The sequence below is a fragment of the Cryptomeria japonica genome, chromosome 10 (assembly GCF_030272615.1).
Source record: "Cryptomeria japonica chromosome 10, Sugi_1.0, whole genome shotgun sequence".
Lineage (NCBI taxonomy): Eukaryota > Viridiplantae > Streptophyta > Pinopsida > Cupressales > Cupressaceae > Cryptomeria > Cryptomeria japonica.
The window spans coordinates 211,523,500-211,551,436 of NC_081414.1; the positions used below are offsets into that span (position 1 = coordinate 211,523,500).

Here is a 27,937-nt window from a genome sequence, read left to right on the forward strand (position 1 = left end):
ACCTGCACCATATATTTCAGACTCAGCCATACCACATTTTGCTGGCCGTATCAATTGGAATCAGCAAATCAGTCCCAAACACATAAATTTACATCAGCTACTGAAGGGTTTGATTCTTCATCAAAGGTAGATCAGAATTATATACGACCTGTAGCTAATTTCTAGGGTATGTAATTGACCCCCTGTTGTTAAAATCAAGTCAATGAAATTGTCTTTATAATTCTATATTTCAATAGTTTTTATTTCCAGCCCTCTTTTCTGTTATTGCACTTCATTTGTTGTCAAAACTCAAAAAAAAAAAAAACAGATAAGAAAACTTCCAAAAATAAAAAAATCAGAAAATAAACAAAAAGAATCCAAAAAAAAATCAGACCAGCAAGTGTGATCCGGGAGTGGATCATTACATAACCTTGAACAAAATAATGCAAATACTCAAATAAATGTTAAGGAGATATACCTCAGATTTGCAGTTGTTGATGATAATGCATTGCTTTTCGAATGTAATGGCATGATAAACACATACATGTTTGCATGAATATTGATGTAACTTTGCTCCACAATTCTTGAATGATGAATATGCAACCTTGAATCTCTAAAGATGTTTGATAATGAATGTTTCACGGATGCACAAATACTTTATGTAGCTCATGGATGTCAAAATAAATTGATAGGATGTCTTTATATAGGGTTCCCCTATCTGAATTACCGATTAGGCTAACCTCCAACGGTCATGTGTAGCCACGGGGACCAAATGCCACCAAGGAGATATAGGGCCTGCCCCTTTTCAAATTAGGGTCTGCTTAACGGAGACTAGAACATTTTGGGGCACCCCGGTCCAAACCAGGGCATCCCACGTCTTGGTCCTCCAGCAAATAGGACCAAAACAAAGAGAAAGGGGGGAGGGGATCCCATGAGAGGGGAATAGGGTCAAATCAAACCTAGAGAGGGGATGAAGATAGGACATGCTAAAGTAGGAGCACAAACATAAGGTGTAAATTGGACCGGTTACAATTTACAACGCTACATGTATATGTATATGCATATGCACATGTGTACATGTACATGTACATACACATATACATATATATGTACATGTACATGTACATATACATATACGTATATGTATATGTATATGTATATGCACATGTACATGTACATGTACATGTACATATATATGCACATGTGTACATGTGTACATGTACATATATATGTACATGTACACATGTACACATGTACATATATATGTACATGTACATGTACATGTACACATGTGCATATACATATACATATACATATACGTATGCGTATATGTATATGTATATGTATATGTAAATATACATGTACACATGTGCATATGCATATACATATACGTATATGTAAATGCAAATGTAAATGTACATGTACACATGTGCATATACATATACATATAGATATAAATATATATATATATATATATACATTGATTTTGGGGTTTCAAGTTCTGCATGTTTCAGGTTATACTCAGTGGGTTTTTCTTTTTAGTTCAGATTTTATCCAGAATTTCAAGTTCTTTCATGTTTCAGATTATACTCAGTGGTTTTTTCTTCGATTCAGATTTTATCCAGAGATCATATTGATCCTTGAATAGGATCCATGTCCTCTTGCTGCGGGTGCGCCCAAGAGGATGGTACTGTTAATATAGACTGCTCCTTGCCTGATTTCATGACTATTGGCCTATGACTACAGTCCTCCTATGGAACACCAAGCTTATCATATGTTATTCAGTTTTATACCATACACGATTCTTTACCATGTCTGTGGATTGCGAGGTGTATTTCTATCTCATATTTTCATGGTTGTTCATAAGGTAACACATCCTATACTTCATTGTATAGGGTATACCCGTTGCTACAGGCTTGTGAACAACATTTTATACTCCTTTTTATCACTTCTTGACCTCTTCCCATCTTTCACATTCTTCTCTGCCAAAAGCGAGAATTCAAGAGCCCTACTTATCGGAATATAGGGTATACCCGTTGCTACAGGCTTGTGAACAACATTTAATACTCTTTTTTATCACTTCTTGACCTCTTCCCATCTTTCACATTCTTCTCTGCCAAAAGCGAGAATTCAAGAGCCCTACTTATCGGAAGGTTCAGATATCTTAATTATAGGCTTTTGCAAAACACCACAAAATATCAACCTAAAGGCATCTATTTACTTTCTTGATAAGGTGAGGTTTCAGGGCAGCATTCGTAAGCTATTATAGAGTCTAGATTGATTTGGTATTTTGATAATAATCAGGCATGGAGCAAACATGCGGCAAACATATTGGGCATGAAGCAAACACATAAATATATGTAAGACATAATGCATACACGTAAATACATGTAAGGCATGAAGCATACCCATGTATACATGTAAGGCGTAAAACATGAAGTATACACATAAAGCTTGTCGCATACACGTAAAGCATGAATCATACACATGAATACGCGTAAGCATGAAGCATACATATAAAGCATGAATCATACACATGAATACGCGTAAGCATGAAGCATACATATAAAGCATGAATCATACACATGAATACACGTGAGGCATGAAGCATACATGTAAAGCATGAATCACACACATGAATACACGTAAGGCATGAATCATACACATGAATACACGTAAGGCATGAATCATACACATGAATATACATAAGGCATAAATCATAAACATGAATACACGTAAGACATGAAGCATGCACATAAATACACGTAAGGCATGAAGCATGTACATAAACATAAGGCATGTACAAGTATATACACGTAAGGCATGAATCATACACATAATTACACATAAGGCATAAAGTATACATATAAATAGACATAAAGCGTGTAGTATACAATAAGGTGTGAAGTATACAAACATAAATACACATAACGCATGAAGTATGCACATAAATACACATAAGGCATGAATCATGCACATAAATACACAACGCGTGAAGCATACACATAATTCGATGTAAGGCATGAAGCATACACGTAAAAACGTAAGGCACGAAGTATACACATACATACACATTAGGGATAAATGCACGCACATAAATACAGGCATGAAGCATGCAAGTAAATATAAAATACACATAAGCATCAAGCATACACATAAGGCATGAAGTATACACATAAAAAGACGTAAGGCATGAAGTATACACACATAAATACATATAAGGCATGAAGCATGTACATAAATACATGTAAGGCATGAAGCATACAAGTAAATATACCCAAGGCATAAAGCTTACAAGTAAATACATGCAAGGCATGAACAATACACATAAATAGACATAAGGCATGAAGCATACAAATAAATACCAATAAGGCGTGAATCATGCACATAAATACACAGAAATACACATAAGGCATGAAGCATACACATAAATAAATGTAAGGCGTGAAGTATACACATAAATGGACGCAAGGCATGAAGTATATAATGTACACACATAAATACACGTAAGGCATGAAGCATGCACATTAATACACACAAGGCGTGAAGCATACACATAATTACACGTACGGCATGAAGCATACACATAAATAGACGTAAGGCATGAAGTATAGACATAAACACATATAAGGCACGAAGCATGCACATAAATACACATAAGGCATGAAGCATACACATAAATACCATAAGACATGTAACATACACATAAATACACGTGAGGCATGACGTATACACATAAATAGATGTAAGGCATGAAGTATACACAAATACATATAAGGTATGAAGCATGTACATAAATACACGTAAAGCATGAAGCATACAAGTATATACACGCATAAATACACATAAGGCATGAAGTATACACATAAAAATACGTAAGGCATGAAACATGTACATAAATACACGTAAGGTGTGAAACATACAAGTAAATACACGCAAGGCATGAAGGATACACATACATAGATGTAAGGCATAAAGTATGCACATAAATACACGTAAGGCATGAACCATGCACATAAATACACGTAAGGCATGAACCATGCACATAAATACACAGAAGGCATGAAGCATACAAGTAAATACATGTAAGGCATGAAGCATACACACAAATATAGTTAAGGCATGAAGTATACAGTGTACACACATAAAAACACATAAGGCATGAATCATGCACATTAATACACAAAGCATAAAGCATAAACATAAATAGACATAAGGCATGAAGTATGCACACATAAATACACATAAGGCATGAAGCATACACATAAATACATGTGAGGCATGAAGCAAGCAAGTAAATACACGTAAGCGTGAAGCATGCACATTAATATACGAAGGCATGAAGCATACACATATATACACAGAAGACATGAAGCAGACACATAAATACACGTTAGCATGAAGCATGCACATAAATACACATAAGCGTGAAGCATGCACATTAATATACGAAGGCATGAAGCATACACATATATACACAGAAGACATGAAGCATGCACATTAATGCACGTAAGGCATGAAGCATGCACATTAATGCACGTAAGGCATGAATAATACACATAAATAGTGGAAGGCATGATGTATACAGTGTACACACATAAATACACATAAGCCATGAAGCATGCACATTAATACAAATAAGGCATGAAGCTTACACATAATTACATGTAAGCATGAAGCATGCAAGTAAAAACACATAAGCATGAATCATACACATAAATACACATAAGGCATGAAGCATACACATAAACACACATAAGGCATGAAGTTTACACATAAATAGATGTAAGGCATGAAGTATACACACATAAATACACATAAGGTATGAAGCATGTACATAAATACACATAGAGCATGAAGCATACAAGTAAATACATGCATAAATACACATAAGGCATGAAGTATACACATAAAAAGACCTAAGGCATGAAGTATACACACATAAATACACATAAGGCATGAAGTATACACGCAAATAGATGTAAGGCATGAAGTATACACACATAAATACACATAAGGTATGAAGCATGTACATAAATACACATAGAGCATGAAGCATACAAGTAAATACACGCATAAATACATAAGGCATGAAGTACACACATAAATTAAACATAAGGTATGAAGCATGTACATAAATACACATAGAGCATGAAGCATACAAGTAAATACAAGCATAAATACACATAAGGCATGAAGTATACACATAAAAAGACCTAAGGCATGAAGTATACACACATAAATACACATAAGGCATGAAGTATACACACATAAATACACATAAGGCATGAAGTATACACATAAATAGATGTAAGGCATGAAGTATACACACATAAATACACATAAGGTATGAAGCATGTACATAAATACACATAGAGCATGAAGCATACAAGTAAATACACGCATAAATACACATAAGGCATGAAGTATACACATAAAAAGACCTAAGGCATGAAGTATACACATAAAAAGACCTAAGGCATGAAGTATGTACATAAATGCACGCAAGGCATGAAGCATATAAGTAAATACACGCAAGGCATGAAGCATACACATAAATACACATAAGGTAGCACATAAATAAATGCAAGGCATTAAGTATGCACATAAATACACAGAAGGCATGAAGCATACACATAAATACACAAAAGGCATGAAACATACACATAAATACACGTAAGGCATGAAGTATAAACATAAATAGACATAACTACACATAAGGCATGAAGCATGTACATAAATGCACGCAAGGCATGAAGCATATAAGTAAATACACGCAAGCCATGAAGCATACACATAAATACACATAAGGTATGAAGTATGCACATAAATAAACGCAAGGCATTAAGTATGCACATAAATAAACGCAAGGCATGAAGCATGCACATAAAAACACAGAAGGCATGAAGCATACACATAAATACACAGAAGGCATGAAGCATACACATAAATACACGTAAGGCATGAAGTATAAACATAAATACACATAACGCATGAAGTATATGTTGATGGGGAAATTCGGCACTTTTGTCAACACAGAATAAAATGCATCGAGTACATCCTAATCTCTCTTGTATAAGGTAATTATGTATGCCTTTTGACTGTCCAAACAAGATAACATCAAGATTTCTAATGTCAGGTCATGACTAAGCTTAGGATAACTTAGGGCTGATGTCATTAACTGGTAATCACGAGGGAATCTATGCATCTGACAAGCTGATCTGCATCTAATATGGCTATCTGATGATGCTTTACTCCTCAAACTAGATAAAATAAAGAGCAAAAGGATATGGTTTAGAAAACCTAAGGACGGTGATAGTAATGGTTGGTGTTGCCGATAGACAGATTTCACATAAAATTAACTCCTACTTAGCAAGAGATACACTCACAATGCCACAGAAACAGTGCAATCTTTAAAGGGATATAAAAGGATTTTCAAACCATGAAGATTCATTAAGTACCCAATTCTAGTGCAACTTAGATGAACATTCATGGTTGAACTAACAACAATAGAAGACTCAGACTAACCATGCACAGAGACCTATAGTCAACAAGCCTCCAATGGTATGAACCTAAAATCAATTGGATACCCTCACACTCCAGCATTAAAATCGCTGAACTTTAGCTAATTTGATGAAAAGTGTGGCTTCTTAGCTAAGTCTCAATTTCGTACTTGCAAGATAGTACCTACCTGTGTCCATGTATTTCCAGTGTTGTTGGTGAGTGAGTTGTAGATTGTGGAGTGTTTTGTGTGATATTGGAGTGTTTTCTGGTTGCTGGTCGCGGAGCTGCTGAAAGTGTATTTTGCTCATACCTCTTGGCCAGGCGATTCCATCATTCTGGGTACCGGCTCATCCTTCCTTCCTACCACTGGCGATGCATCTTGTAAGTTTTTAGCATCTTATTTTGAGTGTGGATTTTTATTTTGAAAATCGAACTTCCTAGGTTAGGTGTTGGGTTTAGTGAGTGCATTGGGAAGCGTGCAAAATAAATATGGGTGTTTTGATAGCCTCTTTTGGGTTTGTTTTCATTGTGGCTGGTGTAGCATTAGTTTAGAACTAATTTTGGGTGAATTGGGTCAGTAATGATAGAGTTATGAGCGTTTTAGTGAATCCATAGGCTACTGGTTTTGCATTTCCAGCTTGCAGATTTTGATGTTAGCAGAAATTTCATGCTTATTATTTGGATGTTCAGCATTACTCTTCTTCTCTCACTATCTTGATTATTGTAAGGTTAAGTAGTAGTACTACTAACCAATTCTGGCTTATAACTCTCATCCCGCTGAAAAGTGGAAGAGGCTGGCTTGCCGCCTATCTCAATTGAATTGTAATTCAGTCCTCCCGCTGCATAAACGGTTGAGTGATGATTGTTTGTAATGGTCCTCCCGTTGCATAAGCGGTTGAGTTGAATTTGTGTGTAATTTCAGTCCTCCCGCTGAAATATCGCGATCGAGTGATTTGTGCCTTTGTGTGTTTCTCTTGGCTGGTTCACCGCCAAGTTTCTTGCATTCCCGCTGGATAAGCGGAAAGGGCTGGCTTGCCGCCCAGTATTGTATTCCATTTCATCTTTCAGCAGTTTTAAAAAGACCAATATATTTTTATATTGCATAATAATATACAAAAAACATTCGAAAAAAGTACCACTGATCAAATAAAACCATATCAGTAGTAACACCAATTTTCATACATTTTAATTACATAGTTGCAACAGAGTAGTGACAAACTAAACTGGGAAAAAAGGACATAATGCCTGTCATAAAAACGTTTTTTATATTAAAAAAAAAAAGACAAGACAGCTTTGAAATAGACTGATAATATAAACCCAAATATGCAATTAAGCCTATCTTCAGTGAAAGGAATCTTGCCTGTCTTTGTCTTATGTCATAAAAAAAGTTTGATTACAAGCACTCTGAAAAATTTTTAAAAATCCCACACAAAGTAACATGAAGTGCTTGTGTGCTAATATGATATGAACAAGGAACTGATTTTCATAGATCAAAGCTCATATACACTTTGCACCATTTTATTCTAATAGACGAAAGTGAGTGATAGGACCCATGATGTCACTTTCTAACCTATGGTAACAGCACTGAGTTGAAAGAAGGCTATGCAGTATAAACCCATTTAAAATATTTTTTATAAAAAGCTGCCAAAGGTTCACTAAAGGCTACTAATCTAAAACCACAAATCCATTAACACAGATGCTTTTAAATATCTAAAACCTAAGAGCTAAAGAACCTGCTGGTATGAGAGAAAAGCTTAGGGAAACCTCTGCTATGACATACGCCCATTTTGAAACTAAAATTTCACCAATACTTGCAAAGAAAGCTTTGACATAATAGGTTACTAAATACTTTTGTTTTTAATGTATTGGTGAAACTCAAAATCTAAATCCTTTGATACACTTCCTTTAACATCATCCCTCTAAACCAACTATAGACAAAAGCTGAGAGAAAGGATCTGCCGGACTTAGAGAAAAGCTTATCAAAAACTATGCTCTCACATATGCCCATTCTGTAATTAAAATTTCACCAATACTTGCAAAGAAAGCTTTGACATAATAGGGTACTAAATACTTCTGCTTTTATGTAATGCTGAGGCTCAAATTGTAAATTCTTTGATAGACTTCCTTTAACATCATCCCTCTAGCCTACCACAATGTCAGTCTATTTTTTTGAAGTTCACTAAATGGCTTCCAAATTCATTAACCTAATTTTTATTTTGCTGGACTTATTTTGGATTACTGAGAACTATTAAATAATATACCTATCTTGCAAACTGGGGAGATGTTCAAAATTACCATTCTTTTATTAATGTCTTGATGGAATGAGAAAGGATTCACAATAACAAACAACTCACAGGAAAGAAACAGACCTTGTTAGATATTGTTGCTTGTCGATTTAAAAACAATCTCATTAGGAAAGATGATTTGCAGTACTTGGAAGTTTGTTAATCTTCCGATAAGGCACATCCAATGAGAGTGTCCAAATAGCCCAAATAGCCAGAAGACTCAAATGACTGGAAAAATTTATTAATCTTGCTTTACTCAAATTGGATCTTTGATGCACAAAATGAGAAATAAAAGCAACAATTAATTGGTCAAGCTCAACTTGTTTACTCTCAGTAACTGAGGATTGTTTGAGGTTAACACTGGCTTGATTCTGATAAGACTTAATGGTTTTCAGTTGTGAGTCAAACAAAATTTGGGTCTCTTCTGAATCTCTCACTGCTAGAAAGATGGAATTTACATAATAAATCATATACTACATAGTTAACCCATAGATATCAAAAACTTATAGCACTCATAAATAAAACCTTTTATCTATTCTAGGACAGACATGATTGAACCTTCTATCTATTCCATGTCAAAGACCCCCTAGGGTCCATTAACTATAAATATATTGAAACATAGCCTGTAAGTGCTTGAGAAATTGTGTCTTGCAATTCTCTAGTTGCTAGAAAGATGGAATTTGCATTGTGAGTCATTTACTACATAACCAACCCCATAAATATTAATAATTTGAAAGCACTCATTATTAAAGCTTGTATCTATTCTAAGATGAAAACTCCAAAGGGTCCATGAATTGTAAATGTATTGGAAGATAGCCCGAAAGGAAGTGTAAATCTCACTAGGAGAAACAAGCAATCAGAAGTCATAGCCACTTACCTTCAAATAGCAGCTCCATAGGGCCCTAGCCTTCACCTTCTCAAACTGCACAATTCTCCAACAACATATGGCCACATGCTTACCCCCTGCACTTTATGGAAGGGTTAATTATCACAAATGCCTCCATGTAAGCTACATTTTCTCACTACATCCAGCAGCAAATTAACAAAATTTGTTAAAGGTCTAGACTATTTAATGTAAGAAAAAGAGGGGAGTGTTCGTTAATTGGAAATTGTAAAAACTTTGTTTGCATAATAACACCATGGTCTAATTTCTAAATGCACCATTTGACAAGATCACACTAAACAGAGAGTAGTCATGAAAAAAAAAAATTTAAATGAATGGATCAGACCAGTTTGACCCAGTTCACAATCACAGATTTCAGTTGAATTGCATGTTCCATGTCGATTGCAATCTGCAAAGCAAGTTCCTAAACAAATTAACCCTCTATGAGGACTTCACAGTTATACAAATGATAGCAATGATATCTAATACACACAAACTTGCATGGCCATCACCTCACATCAAGCAACAAAGCAACCTACTTGCATGAGTCATTCCCAATAAATCCTTATAAAGCAAAGACATTTTCCATCAATGAACTGCCCATTAAATTAAATGAATAAGGGCACTCACCATGGAAGGTCAAAAAATTATCCCAAAACATTCATTATAAGCAAGGCATTACAACTCCCCTGCAACAGAAATTCAAAAAGTCAAAAAGGCCAGTAAACATAAGAAATTCCATTTGATAGCCTGGACATTTATCATATCAAGCAAAGGCTCTTCTCTGATTGAGGTTTGCAATAGCAGTTAAGAAGACTACGTTCATAACAAACATAAGAAATCTCACTTAATAGGCTAAAGATGCTTCATATCAGTCAAAAGCTCTTCTCTAATTGAGGTTTGCAATAGGAATTAAGAAGACTACATTCATAACAAACAAATCTTACAGTAATAATATATCATGCTGCAGTTTACCATGTTACATATCAAAAGTCAAACCACTAAAATAAATGAAGACTAAAAAGTAGTACTCCACCATCCAAACAAGAGCACCTACACCACCAACCAGGAAGGCTGGGAGAGCTTAAATCCCAGTAGAGAGCCTTAAGACCTGCATTTCCAATCTTACTCGCATATTGTCAATACCCAATCAACTTGACTTCATCACCAACAGAGAATCAAAAAGAAAACAAATCACAATTTTCCCAAATTGATACTTTTTCTAATCAATTAATTCAAGAAAACTTCATCATGGTTTGTGAGAATTTCTATATTCTATCTTTATACAAATAAATCCATCACTGAGCAAGGCCTAGAAGTCGACCAAATTGTACGTGGCTACAAGCTACAACCAACATGAACTTACAAAAGATGTCACCATACTGAAAATACAAAATTTTTGGAGAAGAAAATTAGTTAAGAATGGTTCAATTCATCAAAAATTATGTCAAAATAAACAACTGCTATACCTCCCAAAAGTGAGTATTGTCAATGTCTTGAGGATATACTTTAGCACCAGCAGTCATGAGCTTTGGCCTAAACAGTGTAGAAACCTTCTCAAGCATTTCATAATCAATAAATCATGTAACCAAAAAGAAATTATATACAATAACTAATCAATATTAGAAAACTTACAACGAATATTCCTAAATTATGAAACATTATTGTATTTATTAATAATACCTAAAAAAACATAGTTGTAGCTTCATACACAGTATGGCATGCATTCAAAATAAATACATGTAGCAGATAGTCATCCGTTTGCAGTGATGAATCCATGAGATACCTGCCATCCATGTGGTACATCCAACCCCTGAGAGTTATGCAACAGTTCAAAGAATAGTCTTCAGTTCTACATGTCAAAATTCTTCAACAATAGGCTAAATTGAAATTTTTTAGGTTACAACGACCTTCAGTTCTATATGTCAAAATTCTTCAACAATAAGCTAAATTGAAATTTTTTAGGTTACAACTATACCTTTAATCAATTGTGTCTACAAAGAGGAGATGTGTATATAGCAAAATTAGCTAGAGAGCTAAATAATGACCAAATATTAACAACCCATTTACTAAATATTAAAAACCTATGGCTCTTTGTTTTTCTAGACGATTTTTGTGCACTTGTTTAATGACTATTTGTAGTGGGTTTGTGCAATTCATTCAATTTCTTCATGTAAAATATAAATTCAAAGATGGGCCTCAATTTTGGAAAACTAAATTGGGAAAAAGGAGACCATTAAGAAAACAAAAGTGTAGTAGAAGTTGAATACTCTCAGTCTCGTCTACAACAATATACCTTCATGAATCCATCAAATAGATCCCCTCCATGTGCCAGACCAACCCTTAAATGTTAGGAAACTGTTCAAGGAATAGTCTTCAGTTCTTCCTGTAAAAATCATCACAAATGAAAACATAATCAACAATAGGCCAAATTCAAATTGCTTAGGTTACAACTCTACAATTATTCAATCATGTGTATGCAAAGGAGATATGTAGATTGCAAAATTAGCTAGAGAGCTAGATAATGGCCAAATATTAACAACCCATTTACTGAATATTAAAATCCTATGACTCTCTATTTTCCTGGACTATTTGTGTGCACTTGTTCAATGACTTGTACTAGGTTTGTTTAATTGATTCACTTTTTCAAATAAAAATTTAGAGTTGAGCCTCTATTTTGGAAAACCAAATTGGGAAAAGGACACCAGTAAGAAAATATGGGTTTAGTAATTGCAAACTCTCAATCTGGTATGCAACAATCTTCCTTCATGAATCCATGAGATAGGCGCCCTCCATGTGCCATGTCCAACCCCTAAATGTTAGCCAACAATTCAAAGAATAGTCTTCAGTTCTAGATGTCAAAATCATCACAAATAAAAACTTCAACGATGGGCCCAGTTAAAAAAAATTAGATTACACAAATACCATTATTCAATATTGTGTTTCGAGAGGAGATGTAGATAGCAAAATTAGCTAGAGAGCTAGATGATGGCCAAATATCGACAACCCATTTACTGAATATAAAAATCCTATGACTCTATTTTCCTAAACTAACTTTGTGCACTTGTTCAATGACTATTTGTACTAAGTTTGTGTAATTGATTCAGTTTCTTCATTTATAATAAAAATTTAGATCAAAACCTGAATTTTGGAAAAGCAATTTGAGAAAAAGGAAACCATTTAGAGAATTTGGGTGTAGTAGAAGTTGCAAACTCTCAATCTGGCCTGCAACAATCTTCCTTCATGAATCCATGAGAGATCTCCTCCATGAGGCATGTCAAACCCCTGAATGTTCGACCACAGCTCAAAGAATAGTCTTCAATTCTACATGTCAAAATCATCAAACATGAAAACTTCATCAACAATCAAAAAAATTAGGGTACAAGTATACCATTATTCAATCATGTGTATGGAGAGGAGATGTGTAGATAGAAAAATTAGCTAGAGAGCTAGATAAAGGTCAAATATTAACAACACATTTACTGAATATTAATATTTAAAACCTGCGACTCTGTTTTCCTAGACTATTCTTGTAATGACTTGTACTAGGTATGTTTAACTAATTCAGTTTCTTCATTTAAAATAAAAAAAATTGAGCTAGCCTCTATTTGGGAAAACCAAATTAGTAAAAAGGAGACCATTGAGAAAATATAGGTGTAGTAGAAGTTGCAAACTCTTAGTCTGTTTACAACAATCTTCCTTCATGAATCCATGAGATATGTCCCCTCTTGTGGAAGGTCCAACCCCTAAATGTTAGGCAACCATTCAAACAATAGTCTTCAATTCTAAATGTTGAATCATCATAATTGAAAACTTCATAAACAATACGCCAGATTCAATGTTTTTAGATTACAAGTACACCATTATTATTTTTTTTTATTTTTTTTTATCAATGAACATTTTTGAACTACAGCTACGAACCAGTGAAGCCACAATCGAGTGACCTCATCCCCAACATGATCGCATAACAACCTAGACTTGTGAGCACAATAGCACAACAGGGGCACAGATCTTGCAAGCACATCAGTCCAACGAGGGCCTGACACAAACATGAACACATGCGACATCATCAGCATGAATGCCGCAACGGTTCACAACCGAAGAACGCACTGGATCGGTGAAGGCATGAGTTGTAATGTCCCCCTTCGGGAATTACTTGAATTTTGCCCAAAAATAACAATACCAATAATACAATTTATTTACAAGAGTATTCTTACACTATAAAAATTCAATTTGGAAAAATAACCAACATGAAGCAAATAATAATGAAACTCTTATTGTAAATATGCACATTATAACTTATTACTCTGGATCAACCACATCAGAAACTTCAGGGGAAAGCATGATAGGGTGCTGAACATTCAACCACGACAATTCAACCCCTTGGCCCACGAGTACCAACTCAATGGGTGGACATCTTAATTGAGGAGGCCCACACTCCTGCACCTCCCTATTATGTTCCCTTGCAATTTCTTATCATGATTTCCTTACAAAAATCAAATGCATAATTACTTAAATAAATAAATATATCATTAAATTCTCAAACTAACAAACATAGGATTCAACATATAGCATACCAATTGCTTCAGGAATATAATATTTTTTCTGATATATCATACTGTCATTTAGTTTTAGATTATCACTGCTTAATAATCCAATTACTTGTTGTCTTTCAAATTCCTATCAGATCTCACTTGCTTAATCAATCTCTTAACTTCTTGTTCCCCTTTTTTGCAGATCAGAACTATCGTATATTTCAGATAAAAAATTGCAGTAATTAATTATTCAAATTCAAAGCTGGAATAATTCTATTGGTCTCTTACATTTCTATACTTTACTTGTTTCACATGTTGACTTCTTATCTGTTATTTCTGGTTTTTATTCGATCAGATCTCATTCTTCACCATCCTTTTTACCCAATGGAAATTCTCCTTTTATATCTTCATTTGCGGGTGGTCATGACCTTTTATTTTGCAGAGATACGATCCTGCAAGGAATCGCTGTCCCCTTTCAAGTTTGATGTAATTAAGGTAGCCGAGTAGCATTTACAAAAAAGGCTGGCCAACTAGTATTTAATAAGTTTTTTTCTTTAATGACCTGATCAGTATATAGGAGTCTACGATTCAGGGAAATATCTTATATTCCTTCTTTGTTATTCAGGTACCTTCTTATGATGGGGCATGACACATACACTAGCAGGGGATATGACACTCTGCCCTTCCCTAGATTGCTCGTCCTCAAGCAATGATCCTGGATAGTGTTTGGAATGATCTCCAATTTGGAATGGCTTGGTCTTCGCAACTTCTATCTTTGCATTTTATAAAAAGTCATCACCAATTCACTTCCACTGCACTACTCTGATATTATCTCAAGTTGCAAATTTGATCCAGGATATGTTTTTGCCCATAACTAACAACATAACCAAAGCATTGGAAATTGGAAAAGTTTGTAATCACAAGACAAGTTTTCCTTCATCCTTAAGAGGCAAAAATCAATTCCCCCTTTGCATCTACAAGGAATATGCTTAGATTTATTTCTTTGAGTCAATGTAGGAAAGGGAACCTTCCATATTTTAAGATGAGAATTAGAAGCATGACACACATCTATGACCTTAATTGGTGATGTTATCAATTAATGCTTGTCTTCTTTCCCAAGATGCAAACATAGAACACTACTATGGTGCTGCATCGTAGATGATATCATCTATCTTTCTTCAATGGATTATTTTTATTTATCTATAATAGGATCTCCTCATAGGTGGTAGGAATCTAATAATACCATTCTGGATCAAAAACATTGTTTGAAAGCAAAGAAATCATCTGTCCATAGATGCGTTTCAGTTTCTTTATTGATGATTGACCATACCATACATGAAATAGCTATGTTATGTATAGCAGGTAAGAGTGTACCCAAGGATGAAATGATCATGGAGATCTTGGATGATGTTGAATTTTAGCTTTAATTGGTGCATCAGGGTAAGGAATGGCATCACTGAGTGGTTAATTGCATCAGTGTTTATGAGCAGAATCATCAAACCTTTCTGAGGATCAACACTTTGTTTCTGCCATAGTTACAATTTTGTCGGTGTCAACACATGCCTTAAATGGTTGGACAGTCTTTGGTGATAGGATTTTAACCAGTCCCAAAATGTATGTCTACAGTAGTATACATACATACATATATATGTGTGTGTGTGTGTGTGCGCGCGCGTGCACATACATATGCATACATACATATACTCAGTGGGTTTTTCTTTTCAGTACAGATTTTATCCAGGGTTTCAAGTTCGTTCATGTTTCAGATTATACTTGTGGGTTTTTCTTTTCAGTTCACATTTTATCCAGAGATCATATTGATCCTTGAATAGGATCCACATTCTCTTGCTCCGGGTGCACCCAAGAGGATGGTACTATTAATATAAGCTGCTCCTTACCTGATTTCATGACTATTGGCCTATAACTAGTGTCCTGCTATGGAATACCAAGCTTATCTTATGTTATCCAGTTTGTACCTTCAAGGAGTTGTTATTGCATTTGATATCATACACAATTTCTTACCATGTATGGGGATTGCGAGGTGTATTCCTATCTCATATTTTCATGGTTGTTTGTAAGGTAACACATCCTATACTTCATTGTATAGTGTATACCTACAGGCTTGTGAACAACATTTAATACTCCTTTTTATCACTTCTTGACCTCTTCCCATCTTTCACATTCTTCTCTGCCAAAAGCGAGAATTCAAGAGCCCTACTTATCGGAAGGTTCAGATATCTTAATTATAGGCTTTTGCAAAACACCACAAAATATCAACCTAATGGCATCTATTTGCTTTCTTGATAAGGTGAGGTTTCAGGGCAGCATTTGAAAGCTCTTGTAGACTCTAGATCAATTTCCTATTTTGACAATTATTAGGCATGGAGCAAACATGCTGTAAACATAGTAGGCATGAAGAAAACACATAAATATACATAAGACATAATGCATACATGTAAATACATGTAAGGCATGAAGCATACTCATGAATACATGTAAGGCGTAAAATATGAAGTATACACGTAAGGCATGAAGCATACACGTAAAGCATGAATCATACAAATGAATACACATAAGGCATGAAGCATACATGTAAAGCGTGAAGTATACACATGAATACACGCAAGGAATGAATCATACGGATGAATACACGTAAGGCGTAATTCATACACATGAATACACGTAAGGCATAAAGCATGCACATAATTACATGTAATGCATGAAGCGTGCACATAAGGCAGCATACAAGTAAATACATGTAAGGAATGAAGCATACAAGTAAATACATGTAAGGAATGAAGAATACACATAAATACACGTAAGGCATGAAGCATGCACATAATTACATGTAATGCATGAAGCATGCACATAATTACATGTAATGCATGAAGCATGCACATAAGGCACCATAGAAGTAAATACATGTAAGGAATGAAGCATACAAGTAAATACATGTAAGGAATGAAGAATACACATAAATACAAGCATGCACATAATTACATGTAATGCATGAAGCATGCACATAAGGCAGCATACAAGTAAATACATGTAAGGAATGAAGCATACAAGTAAATACATGTAAGGAATGAAGAATACACATAAATACACGTAAGGCATGAAGCATGCACATAATTACATGTAATGCATGAAGCATGCACATAATTACATGTAATGCATGAAGCATGCACATAAGGCACCATAGAAGTAAATACATGTAAGGAATGAAGCATACAAGTAAATACATGTAAGGAATGAAGAATACACATAAATACATGTAAGGCATGAAGTATACACACATAAATACACGTAAGGCATGAAGCATGCACATAAATACATGCAAGGCAAGAAGCGTACAAGTAAATACACGTAAGGCATGAAGCATACACATAATTGTGTAAAGCGTTAAGCATATACAGGTAAGACATGAAACATATTCGTAAACATGAAGCATACACATAATTACATATAAGGTATGAAGCATACACATTAATAGACCTTAAGACATGAAGTATACACATAAATACACATAAGGCATGAAGCATGCACATAAATACATGTAAGGCATGAAGTATACACAAAAATAAACGTAACGCATGAAGTATACACACATAAGGCATGAAGCATGTACATAAATACACATAAAGCATGAAGCATACAAGTAAATACACACATAAATAAACATAAGGCATGAAGAATAGACATAAATAGACATAAGGCATAAAATATACACACATAAGGCATAAAGCATGTACATAAATACACGTAAGGCATGAAGCATACAAGTAAATACACGCAAGGCATGAAGCATACAAGTAAATACACAAGGCAATAAAGCATGCACATAAATACATGTACGGCATGAAGCATGCACATAATTACTCATAAGGCATGAAGCATACACATAAATGCACGTAAGGCATGAAGCATACACATAAATAGACTTCAAGGCAGTAAGTATACACCCATAATTACATATAAGGTATGAGGCATACACATAAATAGACCTAAGGCATGAAGCATACACATAAATACACATAAGGCATGAAGCATGCACATAAATACATGTAAGGCATGAAGAATAGACAAAAATAAACGTAACACATGAAGTATGCACACATAAGGCATGAAGCATGTACATAAATACACATAAAGCATGAAGCATACAAGTAAATACACGCATAAATAAACAGAAGGCATGAAGTATAGACATAAATAGACATAAGGCATAAAGTATACACACATAAATACACATTAAGGCATAAAGCATGTACATAAATACACGTAAGACATGAAGCATACAAGTAGATACACACAAGGCATGAAGCATACAAGTATATACACATAAGGCAATAAAGCATGCACATAAATACATGTACGGCATGAAGCATGCACATAATTACTCATAAGGCATGAAGCATAAACATAAATGCACGTAAGGCATGAAGCATACACATAACGCATGAAGCATGCACGTAAGGCATGAAGCATACACATAAATAGACTTAAGGCATGAAGTATACACACATAATTACACATAAAGCATAAAGCATGCACATTAATACATGTAAGGCATGAGACATACAAGTAAATAAATGTAATGCATCAAGCATACACATAATTACACATAAGGCATGAAGCATACACATTTAATACACGTAAGGCATGAAGCATACACATTTAATACACGTAAGTCATGAAGCATACACATAAATAGACATAAGGCATGAACTATACATGCATAAATACACATAAAGCATGAAGCATGCACGTAAGGCATGAAACATACAAGTAAATACACGTAAGGCATGAAGCATACACATAAATACACGTAAGGCATGAAGTATACACATAAATAGACGTAAGGCATGAAGTATACACACATAAATACACATAAGGCATGAAGCATGCACGTAAGGCATGAGCCATAAAAGTAAATACACGTTAGACATGAAGCATACACATAATTACACGTAAGGCATGAAGCATACACATAAATAGACGTAAGGCATGAAGTATACACGCATAAATACACATAAGTCGTGAAGCATACAAGTAAATACACGTAAGGCATGAAGCATACACATAAATACATATAAGACATGAAATATACACATAAATAGACGTGAGGCATGAAGTATGCACACGTAAATACACACAAGGCATGAAGCATGCACATAAATACACCTGGGGCATGAAGCATACAAGCAAATACACGTAAGGCATGAAGAATACACACATAAATACAAATAAGGCATGAAGCATCCAAGTAAATACAGATAAGCCATGAAGCATACACATAAATACACATAAGACATGAAGTATACACATAAATAGATGGTAAGGCGTGAAGAATACACACATAAATACACATAAGGCATGAAGCATGCAAGTAAATACACATAAGGCATGAAACATACACATAAATACAAATAAGACATGAAGTATACACATAAATAGATGGTAAGGCATGAAGTATACACACATAAATACACGTAAGGCATGATGCATGCACATAAGGCATGAAGCATACAAGTAAATACACATAAGGCATGAAGCATACACATAAATACACATAAGACATGAGGTATACACATAAATAGGCGTAAGGCATGAAGTATACGCACATAAATACACGTAAGGCATGAAGCATGCACATAAATACACCTAAGGCATGAAGCATACAAGCAAATACACCTAAGTCATGAAGAATACACACATAAATACACATAAGGCATGAAGCATACACATAAATAAACATAAGGTATGAAGTATACACATAAATCGACATAAGGTATGAAGTCCACACATAAATACACATAAGGCATGAATCATGCACATAAATAAACGTAAGGCATGAAGCATTAAAGCAAATACACATAAGGCATGAAAAATACACATAATTACATGTAAGGCATAAAGTATACACATAAATACACGCGTAAATCATGAGGCATGCACATAAATATACTTAAGGCATGAAGCATAAAATTAAATACACATAAGACATGAAGCATACACATAACTACGTAAGGCATTAAGCGTATACAAGTAAGGCATGAAGCATATACATAATTATGAATCATACACATAAATATAGGGGTCTAGGGTCATGTTTATTGTTCTAGGGTCTAGGGTCATGTAAGGCAAATGCAGGAGCACCTAAAAGTTGGTCAAAGAATGCATATAGGTGTCTAGGGTCATGTTTATTGTTCATTTGATGTAATAAGGTCATATTAAGACCATTTGTGCATGTTTTAGTTCATGTAGGGTCATTTAGTGCAAAAATGCTAATGTTGTCAAAAAGTTGTCAAAGTTGCTTCGCAACTTGACAACTTTGGAAGGTAAACGGTCATATTGTTTAAAAATCAGTTGTGGCCATTGGAATTCAGGCCAAACCTGTTTAAATAGCCTCAACATGGTCGAGGCATGGTTGTTGAACACTTTTGGAGGATTAAGCAATAAGAATACTCTGTTTTCTGCAAATTTAGCAGTTTTCCTGTACTTTCTGCACGTTGTAAGGTTCAGTACAGGCAGATTGGATTGTGAGACCCAGTGTAAATGAAAGGGCTCTGAGTCTACTCCATTTTGCATCAAGTTTGGTTCGATTTCATAGAGAATTAAGCAAGTTATAACTGTTTATTTGTAGACCGCCTGTAAACCCTAGGTGACAAGGGGTTTGTACCCAAAATGTGAACAATACTACACTCCACCATACAAGAATTGACCAAACTCGGTGGAATGGAAGATTTTGATTTTTCTTTAATGTTTTTGTTTGAGTTTGTAGCAGAGGATGGAGTTAGGAGGGGTTTCCTCAAACCCTAAGCCTGACATCTCTATGTGTTAGGCTAGTTAGGAAGGCGAATTGTGAAGACAACAAGGTAGAGAGAAGATTCAGTAAGGCTAATGGTGGATTTGTGAGCATATGTAATGTAACAAGACCCTGCAAACTGGAGAGAGAAGTTTGGGAATTGATTTGTTGGTACTTGCTTTGTAAAGGTGGCCTAATTAGGCCCTGCTGCAGCGAGAAATCTTATTTTTGGGTGACATGTTCCAAAAGACCGCATAGCCATTTGGAGATATAATTTAAAACTCCTTAATGGGTGTCTGAAACTGGTCCCTGTTTGTGAAGAAAGGGTTTGTGTAAAAATTTATCTTTGACAGTCTTATTTGGAAGGGCTACTAGGCCTCTAGGAGCAATATAGTGAATAGGCCTTATAAGGTGTCATCAAACCACGTGGGTGGCAAAATTAGGTTGAATACATCACATTCACTTGAGATAAGCCTTTGGCAAGGCTGTGGATAAGTTGGAAGTCTACTGGTTATATGGTGCCTTTGGAAGGCCTGGTTGTGTATACATCGTTGCATAGGTGAGTTGCGAGAAAGATCTCCCTTGATCACAAAGTGGCAACACCCCAAAGTGGTGTTCATGATTGGTTTGAGTCTTGCTCCTCCTCTACTGCATCAAAGGCACACACATATAGAAGTGCAATGTTGGCATGATCAATTTGATGGGAAAGCACAATAGAGAACCAAGAGACTATTATTCTCCACAATTAAGCCCAAGGGCACGGTACATCCAACCAAGACATTTCAACCCCTTGGCCCACAAGTAATCCAACTCAAATTTTCTGGGTTGCAAATAAACCATTATTCCATCATGCATACGGAGAGGAAATGTGTACATAGCAAAATTAGCTATAGATATAGATAATGGTCAAATATTAACAACCCATTTATGGAATGTTAAAAACCTATTACTCTTTGTTTTCCTAGATTATTTTTGTGCACTTGTTTAATAACTATTTGTAATAGGTTTGTGTAATTCATTAATTTTTTTTATTTAGAATAAAAATTTAGAGCTTAGCCTAAAAGCATCCAAGCTAGTTCAAGCCATTGATTTGATTGATTCGGCATCCTAGAAAACCAAATTGACAGAAACAAGGCTATTTAATAAAATATGGGGAAAATGGGTGTAGTAGAAGTTGCAAATTCTCAATCTGGTTTGCAACAATCTATCCTTCATGAATCTATGTGATATACAAACCCATATAGCAGGTTCCTTCACTGAATGTTAGGCAACAACTCAAAGAATAATCTTCCATTCTACATGTCAGAATCATCACAAATGAAAACTTCATCAACAATAGGCCAAATTCAGATATTTTATGTTACAAGTATAACATTATTCAATTATGTGTAAAGAGAGGAGATGTGTAGCTAGCAAAATTACCTAGAGTGTTAGATAATGGCCAAATATTAACAAGAAGTTTACAAAATAACAAAAGCATATGACTGTTTTGCACTTGTTTAATGATTAATTGTACTATCTTTGTGTAATTGATTTAGTTTCTTCATTTATAACAAAAAATTACCACTGTGAATCTACTTTAGAAAACCAAATTGGGAAAAAGGAGACCATTAAGAAAATATGGGTGTAGTAGAAATTGCAAACTCTAGGTCTGGTCTGCAACAATCATTCTTCGCTAATCCATGAGATAGATGTCTTCCATGTGGCAGGTCCAACCCCTAAATGTTATGCAACCATTCAAACAAAATAGTCTTGAGTTCTACATGTCAAAATCATCAGAAATGAAAATCTTGTCAACAATAGGCCAAATTAAATTGTTCTAGGTAAAATTACAAGTATACCATTATCCAATCATGTGTAAGGAGAGGAAACTTGTAGATAGAAAGCTAGCTAATGGCCAAATTTTAACAACCCATTTACAGAATATTAAAAACCTATGACTCTTTGTTTTGCTAGACTATTTTTGCACACTTGTTTCATGTCTATTTGTACTAGGTTTGTGTAATTCATCCAGTTTCTTAATTTGAAATTAAAATTTAGACTTGAGCCTTGAATTTGGAAAACTTAAATGGGAAAAAGAAGACCATTAAGAATATATGGGTGCAGTACAAGTGACAGACTCTCAGTCTGATTTGCAACACTCATCATTCATGAGTCATTCTGAAAGACACCTCTAAATGATATGCAATAGTTGAAAGAATTGTCTTTAGTTCTACATGTCAAAATCATCACAAATGATAACTTTAATGATAGGCCAAATTCCAAAAAGTGAGGTTACAATTATACCATCATTCAATCATGTGTACGGATAGGATATGTGTAGATAAGAAAATTAGCTATAAAGCAGAATGATAACCAGATATTTACAGCCCATTTACTGAGTATAGAAAACCTATGACTTTATGTTTTCCCAAATTATTTTTGTGCACTTGTTTAATAACTATTTGTATTGGATTTGTTTAATTGGTTCAGTTTCTTCATCTAAAATTAAAATTTAGAGTTGAGCCTCAATTTTGGAAAATTTGTAAAAATGAGACAATGAAGAAAATATAGGTATAGAAGCAGCGAACTCTCAGTCTGATCTTAAACAAACTTCCTTCATGAATCCATTAGATAGAGGCAATCCATGTGGCTTATCAAACCCATGAATGTAAGGCAACAGTTCAAAGAATAGTCCTTAATTCTAAATGTCAAACTCATCACAAATAAAAACTTCATCAACAATAAGCCAAATTCAATCTTTTAGGTCATAAATAAACCATTATTCAATCATATGTCATAGAGGAGATGTGTAGATAGCAAAATTAGCTAGAGTTAGATAATGGTCAAATATTAACAATCCATTTACTGAATATTAAAACATATCACTCTCTACTTTCCTAGACTATTTTTGTGCACTATTGTAATAACTTTTTGTACTAGATTTGTGTAATTGATTCAATTTTTTCATTTAAAAACAATTGTAATGAGCCTCAATATTTGAAAACCAAATTGATCAAAAGGAGACAATTAAGAAAATATGGATGTAGTAGAAGTTGCAAACTCTTAGTCTGGTTTGAAACAATCTTCCTTCACGAATCCATGAGATAGATGCACTCCATGTAGCGGGTCCAATCCCTGAATATTAGGCAACAGTTCAAAGAATAGCATTCAGTTCTACATGTCAAAGCCATCAAAAACAAAAACTTCATCAACAATAGGCCAAATTCAATTTTTCTAAATTACAAATCTACCATTATTCAATCATATGTATGGAGAGATGTGTAGATAGAGAAATTAGCTAGAGAGCTAGTTAAGGCCAAATATTAAAAACCCATTTACTGAATATTGAGAACCTATGACTCTCTGTTTTACTAGACTATTTTTGTGAACTTGTTTAAAGACTATTGTACGAGGTTAATTTAATTGACTCAACTTCTTCATTTAAAATAAAACTTTAGAGCTAAGTCTGAATTTTGGAAAGCCAAACTGGGGAAAAGGAGACCATTAGGAAAATATGGGTATAGTAGAAGTTGCAAATTCTCAGTTTGGTCAGCAACAATCTTCCTTCATGAATCTATGAGATAGATGTCTGCCCTCAATGTGGCACGTCCAACCTCTGAATGTTTGGCAACAGTTCAAAGAATTGTCTTTAGTTATCGATGTCAAAATCATCACAAATGAAAACTTCATCAACAATAGGCTAATTTCAAAGTTTTTAAGTTACAAGTATACCATTATTCAATCATGTATATGGAGAGATGTAAGGGTAGCAAAATTAGCTAGAGAACTAGATAATGGTCAAATATCAACAACTCATTTACTAAATATTAAAAACCTATGACTCTCTGTTTTCCTAGACTACTTTTGTGCACTTGTTTAACTAGTATGCGTACAACATCTGTGTAATTGAAAAATTAAATTGGGAAAAAGGAGATCGTTAAGAAAATATGGGTGTAGTAGAAGTTGCAAACTCTCAAGTTGGTCTGCAACAATCTTCCTTCATGAATCCATTAAATAGATGACCTTGTTGTGGCAGGTCCAACCCCTGAATGTTAGGCAATAGTTCAAAGAATGGTCTTCAGTTCTACATGTCAAAATCATCACAAACCGAAACCTCTTCAACAGTAGACCAAATTCAAATTTTTTAGGTTACAAGCATACCATTATTCAATCATGTATATAGAGAGGAGATGTCTAGATAGCAAAATTGCCTAGAGAGCTAGACAATGGCCAAATATTAACAAACCATTAACTGAATATTAGAAACCTGTGACTCTATTTTCCTAGACTGTTTTTGTGCACTTGTTTAATGACTATTTGTACTAGGTTTGTGTAATTGATTCAATTTTTTCATTTAGAATAAAAATTTAGAGTTGGGCCTCAATTTTGGAAAACCAATTTGGAAAAAAGGAGACCATTAAAAAAATATGGGTGCAGTAGAAGTTGCAAACTCTCAGTCTGGTCTGCAACAATCTTCCTTATATTTAACAGTTATTTTAATTACAAGGCTATTGACCAACACACAATTAGAAAAAATAATAAACTGCAACAAAAAATGCCTAAAATTAAGCAAAATGGAAAGAATCTTATATCAAAGTTATGCCTAAAAGTAAACTGAACAGAAAAATAAAAAATATATAAACCTAAGCTGCACAATACAACATATACTTTGCAACAACAACACAAGACACAAGACCATCAAACAGACTGTAACATGTGGAGAGTAACAATGACCTACAAGACAGCATGGTACAAAGATACCAAGTGATGCGGTCATTCAAGGATCTAATTAATTGTAATGATTATTATTTGGCAATGAAATTACAAGAATCATGACTATAAAAGAGGAAAGCATAATTTGTTTAGCTAAACAAAAGGAGATTAAAAGCTAAGAAGAAAATCATCTAGGGATCTCATACTTTAAGAAAAGGTCACCATAATTCTTTGTGGCCTTTCACACCATGGCCTCTACCTCTACCTTGTATTCTCATATTCACTCTTGTTATTAAATATGTCTACAATGAAGAAAGGGATAGCATGAAGAAAGCCCTAGTTGCATTGCCTCTACAAACTATGGCCTCAATCACCACTATCATCACCATTTTCACCAACACTCCACTGGACAATCTATTGGTTGTGAACCCAATGTATGAGTGAATAAGGAGCCCCTCTAAGTGACTTGTGCATAATGTCATGGAGTGCTACAAAATAAAGTTGTAGGAGTTTCCATGGCTAAGGACGATGCTCTATTGTCCCCCATTCCTGGCCTTGAAAAACTAGAGCTTCATGTGTAACGGTGCTAATATCAGATTGTTAACAGTTCTTTCTTTTTTTTCTGTGTCATGTCCCCCATTTATAACAGAAATAATGAGTATAAATTTTGCCATATAATATATAAAAATCATATTGAAATTATTATATTTAACCCCCTGTGCAAATGGGAATAAGGAGAATACACGGGGGAACAAGAAAGTCAGATCTGCCAGCAAGGATACAGAAATATACAGAAACTGCCAGCAAGGATAATAAAAAGAGAAGAAGGCCTGTGACAGGTACGTATAGGAATTCTGATTTAATAAAGGAATATAATAGCTTGTATTTTATATTTATATATATATATATGGTCTTAATTAAATTAATGGAATTAATATGATATTAAGTTCAGAAGCAAATAATGTATAATTATTAAAATAGCATTAAAATGATTATACATGACAACACTATTAGACAAGAGAGAGAGAGAGAGAGAGAGAGAGAGAGAGAGACACATATATATATATGTTACTAAATTTAGAAGGAATAAGGCACTCAAATTCAGTTTGTATAAATTGCTTGATACTGTACCATGCTAATAATATAAGATGCAGCAATAACAATTAATGAATAATTCTAATTTAAAGTAATACTAACAGAAAGAACTGTTAACAATCTGATATAAGACACTAAGGCAATATAATATAATGGAAGTATAATAACTACGTCAAGTACAAATTGATTATCATAAATGAGGAGGAACGGCAATAGAACACCTCGCTGGGTACGCCACTCCATGATGGTTGCCTAACACCTGCTATATGGAGCCAAGGGGGATATGGTATTCTGCCATTGGGCCTTGGAAGGACAGTTTCTTGGACACCCTATCCAACTAATAGACTAAAGCAATTGATTAGTAACTGACTTACAAACTGACTTTATATAATAATCTGATCTCATTTAGGAAATATAATAATCTGATTATATCTCACAATTATAATTCTAACAGTCATTAATATAGCAGATTTGATATCATTTAATATAATTCATATTTCAGTTTTAAGTATTATTTCATATATTTTCTCTAACTTTGTTGCAAGAAAACAGTATACAAAGGTACGCCTATAAAACCCAATTACCTATTTATAGATTTGGTCAAATTTAGGTTAAATTAAAGTGTAACTAATTAGGGGACATTACAGTGTGTGCTTCTTTGTTATTTCAAGTGCTTGTGTCCATGTGTTGGGTTTTGTGTTTTGGAAATGAATCTTATTAAGGAAGGATCAACTGTAGCCTTTAGCAACAAAAAAAAAGAACAACATTTTTAGAGGATCCATAAATCTTGATGTCAATAAATAGTGTAGGACTGAAGTAGCTGACCTGCAGATTTCGTTGTGAAGGAGGACAAAAATCTATCTGTTGTTGTGCAAGAGTAGAAAATAATACAATTTTGCATTACAGAGGATAAAATATTTGCTAGCGTCTAGATGTAAAACAGGGAATTGTATGACTATGTTATATAGATTGTATTGATCTATGGTGATACTTCTCAGCTTGGTTTATTATTTTACAATTTCTCTTTTCTAGTAGCAAATTTCTAGTTCAAGTTTTAATGTGCTATTATTTTGAGACCATCACAAAAAAACTGAGTAATTGAGAAGCAAAAATTTGGACATTATTTTGGAATTGCTTTTTAGTAAATGCTATT

The 27,937-nt window shown here is 34.3% G+C and overlaps 1 long non-coding RNA gene across 6 annotated transcripts in view; it reads right to left on the minus strand.

Moving 5' to 3' along the window:
• LOC131037661 (uncharacterized) overlaps positions 1 to 27,937 on the minus strand; it is a 114,836-nt gene that overhangs the window by 84,555 nt on the left and 2,344 nt on the right. For 3 of the 6 annotated variants that reach the window (XR_009359280.1, XR_009359278.1, XR_009359283.1), the window contains exons 1-7: positions 12,829 to 13,902; positions 11,948 to 12,463; positions 11,335 to 11,464; positions 11,121 to 11,204; positions 10,282 to 10,340; positions 9,998 to 10,060; positions 9,646 to 9,731 (exon numbers count right to left, since the gene is read on the minus strand). This is a non-coding gene — a long non-coding RNA (uncharacterized LOC131037661). Of the gene's footprint in view, positions 1 to 9,645; positions 9,732 to 9,997; positions 10,061 to 10,281; positions 10,341 to 11,120; positions 11,205 to 11,334; positions 11,465 to 11,947; positions 12,464 to 12,828; positions 13,903 to 24,037; positions 24,112 to 27,937 lie in introns of those variants that run through there. The other 3 variants (XR_009359281.1, XR_009359279.1, XR_009359282.1) reach the window with 3 other exon arrangements.